This window comes from Ctenopharyngodon idella, chromosome 7 (genome assembly GCF_019924925.1).
Source record: "Ctenopharyngodon idella isolate HZGC_01 chromosome 7, HZGC01, whole genome shotgun sequence".
NCBI classification, from domain to species: Eukaryota; Metazoa; Chordata; class Actinopteri; order Cypriniformes; family Xenocyprididae; genus Ctenopharyngodon; species Ctenopharyngodon idella.
The window spans coordinates 49,204,662-49,212,407 of record NC_067226.1 but is presented as its reverse complement, the minus strand read 5'-3'; positions in this window follow the sequence as shown (position 1 = coordinate 49,212,407).

Below are 7,746 nucleotides of genomic sequence, written 5' to 3'. Positions count from 1 at the left end.
TTGTGTATATGTCCCAACTTTACCATCAGAAAGAATGGTGTTTTTACATGTTCTTGTTGAAACTTTGGAAAAATGTAATAGTGAAGAGTATTTAATTTTGGGTGGAGATTTTAATTGTGTGGAAAGTAACATAGACAGGAATCACGTAGAACCACATATGCCTTCTCGTAAGCGACTTACTCAGATGGTTGAAACAAATGATTTATGTGATGTATGGAGGTGTCTAAATGGGAATTTAAAACAGTATACATGGACACATGCTCGTGATAATAGGTTGTCTTTAGCGAGATTAGACAGATTATATTGTTTTAAACACCATCTTAGCATTTTCAAGAACTGCTTCATAACCCCAGTTGGGTTTTCTGATCATTGTCTAGTTATAGGTACAGTAACTTTAAACTTTGTCAAGCTGAAAAGTGCTTACTGGCATTTTAATACAAATTTATTAAGTGATGCACATTTTATAGATACGTTTAAATTCTTTTGGGAAAATTTTAGGAATGAAAAAGCAAGTTTTCAGTCTTTGCAAACATGGTGGGGGTTTGGTGAAACTCAAATTAAGCAACTATGTCAACAGTACACTCATAATGTCACAAAAGATATAATTAAATCTATTAGAGTGTTAGAGGATGAAATTCTGAAATTTCAAGAAGCGGCACAGTCAAGTGGAAATCAAACACATATTGAAGGCCTTTTTTTAAAGAAATCGGTGTTGTCTGACATGCAAAGAGTGAAAGCACAGGGAGCGCTAGTTCGATCACGATTTCAAGATATAGACCAGATGGATTTGCCGTCAAAATTCTTCTTTAGTCTAGAAAAAAAGAACGGTCAAAAACGTGTTATACATTCTTTATTTTCTGAGACTGGTTCTCTGATATCAGACCCTATTGAAATTCGTAAAAGAGCAAATGTTTTTTATGAAAAACTCTATAGTTGTGAGCACGAGGAGAATCAGTCTGTTGAGCAGTGTTTCTTTGAGGAACTGCCAAAGGTCTCTGAGGACTCTAATGCAGCACTCAAGAGGGCTATAAGCCTAGGTGAACTGCATGAAGCTCTCCAAAGCATGGAGAACGGTAAGGCTCCTGGGATAGATGGAATCCCAGTTGAGTTCTATAAAGCCTTTTGGCCTGTGATAGGGGAGGATCTGCTGGCAGTTCTCAGTGACAGCCTAGTCGGAGGACTTCTGCCGCTGAGCTGTAGAAGAGCGGTCCTTACCCTTTTGCCGAAAAAGGTGATGTGAGAGAAATAAAAAACTGGCGACCTGTATCCTTGTTGTGCTGTGACTATAAGTTGCTTTCAAAAGTGTTAGCTACTAGACTAGGAAGGGTTTTGGAGGAGGTAATCCACTCTGGTCAGTCCTATTGTATACCTGGACGATCAATTTTTGATAATATCCATTTAATAAGAGATTTATTTGATGTTTCTAAAATTATGGGTATAGATATGGGTTTGATTTCCTTAGATCAAGAGAAAGCGTTTGATCGTGTAGAACATGACTATCTGTGGAAAACTTTACACGCATTTGGTTTTAGTTATGATTTTATTAGATATATAAAAGTTTAAATAAAAGTCACATTGAGAGTGTATTGAAAGTTAACGGTGGCTTATGTGCTCCTTTTAAAGTGTGTCGTGGAGTAAGACAGGGATGTTCTCTGTCTGGGATACTTTACACACTAGCAATCGAACCACTTTTAAATAAATTGAGAAGAGTTTTAGAAGGGGTATCTATACAAGCCAGTAAAAGCACTTTAGTTTATCAGCATATGCTGATGATGTTGTCATAATAGTAAATAAGCAAAATGATGTAGACGCATTATTAAAAACATTAAGGGATTTTGAAGTCATCTCTTCAGATAGAATTAACTGCGGTAAAAGTGAAGCAGTGTTAATAGGAAAGTGGGAAAGAGGGGTTCCAACACTCCCAAATGGGTTAACTTGGAAAAAAGATGGTTTAAAATATTTGGGAGTGTTTATAGGAGACGAAATGATTGTTCAAAAAAATTGGGAGGGAATAATTGAAAAACTTAAAGGTCATTTAATGAAATGGAAATGGATTGTAAAGAGTTTATCATATAGAGGACATACCCTTATTATTAATAATTTGGTGGCCTCTTCTTTATGGGACCGACTGGCTTGTATAGACCCACCTGCATATTTACTTGGGAAAATCCAATCCATATTAATAGATTTTTTTTGGGAAAAAATGCATTGGGTACCCCATAATGTATTGTATTTACCAAAAGAAGAAGGAGGGCAAGGGCTTGTACATTTACAAAGTAGGACTGCAGCTTGTCGCTTACAGTTTATACAGCGATTTCTTACTGGCCCAGAGAACTTAAGCTGGAGGCCAGTGGCCAGTATTATTTTAAAGACTGCTGAAGGACTATGCTTGGATAAGCCTTTGTTCTTGTTGGATCCCAAAAAAGTCAACACATCTAGGATGCCAGAGTTTTACAGGAATCTTTTTAAAGTATGGGATCTCTTTAAGGTGAAAAGAACTGATCCTACGTCATCTTTATTCTGGCTATTGAAGGAACCTCTGATCTATGGATCACGTTTGGACATTTTGGGTGCATGTGGGACAATGACTGCAGCATTCATTAAATCCAAGATTATAACAATTGGATGTTTAATCAAAGTGGCTGGGCCAAGTTTTGGTAAAGCTGAGGATGTAGCTGTTCTTTTAGGAGTGAAATCCATTCGAATTGTTACACAAGTATTACAGAAGTTACAATCTGCTTTTATAATAGAAGAATTAAAGATGCTTCAAGGTTACAGTGAAGGGGAATTTATCCCTAATGAAAAGGACCAGTTTCCAAATCTGCTTCTTTCACAAAATTTAGGTGATTGTACAGGATTTTTTTTGGAATCTGAAAAGGTGACAGATATAGATTTGTATGAAAGTAACTGTTTGTATGTTGGCGTACTGTTTTTAAGATGAGTAATAATGTTAGACCAGAGTGGAGAGCACTGTACAAGCATCCGTTAACTAAAAGAGCTGGAGATCTACAATGGCGAATTCTGCATGGCATTATTGCTGTAAATGCTTTTGTTTCTGTTTTGAACCCAGATATTAGCAATGAATGTCCTTTTTGTTTTTCATACTTTTGTGTATTGCTCAAGACTTAAACCTTTATTTGATGGTTTGCAAAATCTTTTTAATTGTTTTAATGAGAGTTTTATTTTGGGTTTTAAATATGTTCAAAAAAGAAAGAATGATTGTCAATTGCTTAATTTTATTTTGGGAAAAGCCAAAATGGCCATTTACATTAGCAGAAGAGAAAAAATTGAGCAAAGAATCAATCATAATGTTGAAAGGGTGTTTGCAGCTATGATCAAATCTAAACTAAACTAAATTTTGTGGAATTTTTGATGTTATGTGACTTGATGTGATTTTTTTTAGTTTTGTTAAATAAAGATGCTTGAAAATCAAATCTCTCTCTCTCTCTCTCTCTCTCTCTCTCTCACACACACTTCCGGTTTGATTGTTGGTGGTGAGCGTGTGGGTTAGGGTTAGGGTTAGTGCGAGTGCTACCACGTGCTACCTGTTTTATCGGGAGCATGAAGGCCCCGCGCTCGCAATGTTTGAGTTCATTGACCTGGCGTTATGGAGTGAAAGTGGCGTCCGCGGTTAGTGTAGAGAAAGGCAGTGGGTGATGTTGTTGGGCATGAAAGCATACTGTCTGCCTCCAGGATGAATAACGCTACAGTTATATTTCTCAGGACCGTTGAAAAGGCTAACAAACTTGTTGAAACAGGGATTGTTGTTGATGATCTTTTTACTCCTGTGCTTCCACTTTCTACACCATCAAAGAAAGTCACATTGTCTAATGTACCACCGTTCTTAAGTGATGAGATATTAGTTAAAGCTCTGTCTCGTTATGGTCTCTCCCATTAAAAAGAGCCTTTACTAAAACATGTTGTTTCGTTCAGGCATTTCGTTTACATGATTATGAACGACGATGCTGAGTTAGATGTGTCCTTGCACTTTCGGGCTGATGAGTACGATTTTTTACGCAACAACTGATAAAATTAAATGTTTCAATTGTGGGAAATCTGGTCATCTTATCTGTGCTTGTCCTGCAAAAAATTCAAACAACCCGCCAGCTGATGGTGACGTTGCCGCCTTCAGAAGTGATGTAGTTAACGCTGAACCCATTGAAGCAGGACCGTCAGACGAGACCCCGGATGTATCAGGGTTAGGAGCAGTGAAGGACAGAAATGATGATGCTTTACCTGTGTTCACGGCAACTGGTACTAAAGAATTGCGCCTCATAACACAGCTTCTAGTGTTGTGTCTAATGTTCAGGCAGAGGTAGCCGTTATTGAGACATATGCATTTAAACGATGCTTTCAGTAATGACTTGCAATCTGCTGTGAGAATGTATGTGATGGCAATCGAATGGAAACAGATCAGGCAGATTTTAAAGTCCCGTTAAAAAGAAAGAAGTCTGGTAAAGCTCTGATTGACAGACATGCAACGAAAGCAGATATAACTGAGTTAAGTGATCAGGATGAAACGGAAAGTGACAGTGAATCTTCTGATTCAAGTGTTAGTCTTTCTCAGAGTGATTTTTCTGGACGTCATTATGAGGTAGATGACATTAAACTGTTCCTCAGAGCTACTAAAAATAAGAGAGGAGTGCTTGTTAATGAATACTTTCCTGACATAAAGCAGTTGAGAAAACAAGGTGCTTTATGATGGAGGGCTCCTTTACAAATAAAGAGGTTTATCGACTGAAAAAAATAGTGAGGAAACTTAACTCTGAGCTTGGTAATGAGGACAGTGAGAAAGCCTAATTCCATGTATTGTAGTAGTATGTTCCTGTGGGCAGGGATTTTTTTCTTTTCTTTAAGTATGTGTCATGTTAATGTTGCTAATCTCAATCTGAATGGTGCTAGAGATATGCACAAAAGAGCTAATTTGAAATAATTCATCAGAAAAAAATGGAATGGGACTGCTGTTCTAAGTCACAATACTTCACTTAGTGGTGGAGTTGCTATTCTTTTTGCTAAGAGTTTTAGCCCACGCTCCTATCAGGTTGAGGAGGTTATCAAAGGGAGACTTTTGAAAGTAAGAGCTTCTTTTGAAAATGTTGTATTTGTTTTCATTTGTGTATATATACCAACTTCAGCTGTTGAAAGAATCTTATTTTTAAATACTTTGCTCTGTTTTACAGAATGTTGGTGTTGATGAATATTTATTTTTGGGTGGTGATTTTCCAACATAGATAGAAATCACATTGAACCCCATTTACCTTCACAGCAACGTCTTGTTCAGCTATTAAAAACGCATGAATTAATTGATATTTGGAGACAGCTTAATGGAGAGCAAAAACAATACACTTGGACTCATGTTCGTGATAACATTATTTCATTGGCAAGACTGGATAGGTTTTATGTTTTTAAACATCATGGTAGTATTGTTAAGAATTGTTTTATTGCCCCATCATGTCTTTCAGATCATAGTATGGTGCAGTGTTGTATCTTTTCAAACTCTATTAAGCCAAAGAGTGCTTATTGGCATCTAAATACCACTTTATTGGATGATAAGTGTTTTAAAGAAAGTTTTAAACATTTTTGGGATGTTTTTAAAACTACAAAGAATTATTTTAGAACACTGCAGCAATGGTGGGATTTTGGGAAAGTTCAGATAAAACAGTTTTATGAACAATACTCCCAGAATGTCACTAGAGACATAACCCTGACTTTGAACACCTTAGAGACTGATATTTTGAAACTGCAAGAATTGGCTCACTTGCCTGGAAACCAAAGTGATGTGGAGTCTCTCATAAAAAATAAGAAGACTCAGTTATCTGACCTACTAGGGGTTAAAACACAGGGCGCTCTGGTCAGGTCACGTTTTCTAAGTGTAAATGAGATAGATGCACCCTCAAGGTTTTTTTTTCTGTTTGGAAAGGAAAAATGGACAGAACAGGGTCATTCATGCTTTACGTTCAGAATCTAGAGCATTGTTGACTGACCCCAAAGACATTCGCAAGAGAGCAGTCACTTTTTATGAGTCTTTATATAAAAATGAACTGGGTCCAGATTATAGGGATGATAGTGATTTTTTTGATAATCTTCCTCAAGTGTCGGAGGAAGTCAATGCAAAGATTTCAGGTGCCTTGACCATGGGGGAACTGTATAAAGCCCTCCAAGGTATGGAGCTGGGAAAAGCACCAGGGATCGATGGCGTGCCAGTCGACTTTTATAAGTCATTTTGGTCAGAGCTTGGAGAAGACTTGCTGGTGGTACTGAATGACAGTTTAGCCCGAGGACTGATGCCGTTGAGCTGCCGCAGAGCAGTCTTGACTCTCCTACCCAAGAAGGGTGATCTGACTGACATCAAGTGCTGGCGGCTGGTCTCCCTCCTGTGCAGTGACTACAAGCTGCTCTCTAAAGTTTTAGCTAATCGATTGGCAGAGGTTATGGACCAGGTTATACATCCTGACCAGACATACTGTGTCCCTGGTAGGTCAATCTTTGATAATGTTTCCCTGATTAGAGATCTTCTTGATGTCTTTAAGATGCTAAATTTAGATTGTGGTTTAATATCATTGGATCAAGAAAAGGCCTTTGATCGCGTTGACCATGTTTATTTATGGAGAGTTTTGGAAGCTTTTGGTTTTTGTAGAAAATTTATAGATCAGGTGAAAGTTCTCTATAGTGACATTCAGAGCATTCTCAAGGTCAACGGTGGTCTATGTGCTCCTTTTGGAGCTTGTAGAGGTATTAGACAGGGGTGTTCCCTTTCTGGTATGCTCTATTCTTTGGCCATAGAGCCTTTGTTACAGAAAATAAGAATGAAACTTCATGGTATATCTTTGCCAAATTGTAATGGTAATTTTTTATTATCAGCGTACGCTGATGATATAGTAGTTATGATTAGCAAGCAAAGTGATGTACAGGTTTTATCTGAATTGCTTGGAAAATTTAAAGTTTTATCTTCTGCCAATATAAATTGGAATAAAAGTGAAGCAATACTAATAGAAGCTGGAAAGGTGGAAAACCAAATTTTCCTGCTGGTTTACATTGGGGAAAAGAAGGTTTAAATATTTGGGGGTCTTTTTAGGCGATGAGACAATAGTACAGAAAAACTGGGAAGGTTTAATTGAAAAAGTCAAAGGACGCCTAGAAAAATGGAAGTTTTTGTCTCCCAAATTGTCATACAGAGGATGTATTTTAATTGTTAATAATTTGGTGGCATCTACCTTATGACATAAGTTTGCCTGTGTAGATCCTCCTTTCCAGCTGCTTTCAAAAATCCAGACTATTCTGGTGGACTTTTTTTGGGATAGATTTTTGCCCAAGGAGGGAGGTGGTCAAGGACTAATACACCTTCAAAGCAGAATTGCAACTTTTCGTCTGCAGTTTGTGCAAAGACTGTTAGATGGACCATCAAATTTTAGCTGGCGTGCTGTTTCATGCATGATTTTACGCAGTTTTACAGGTTTGGGGCTTGACAAAGCACTTTTTTTTGATGGATCCCCTAAAACTGGACACCTCCACGTTACCAATTTTTTAAAAGAATATTTTTAAAGTTTGGAGTCTCTTTGTTGTTCAACGACCAGGAAACTCACAATCTCTTCATTGGTTACTGGAGGAGCCTTTAATCTATGGCTCCCGTTTGGATTTAACAGACAATTCTTTTTTTCCTGGACTTAGTAGGTTGCTGAATGAACACAACATTATTATTCTGAGTCAGCTACTGGACATTGTAGGGACGGATTTTTAGAATGAAGC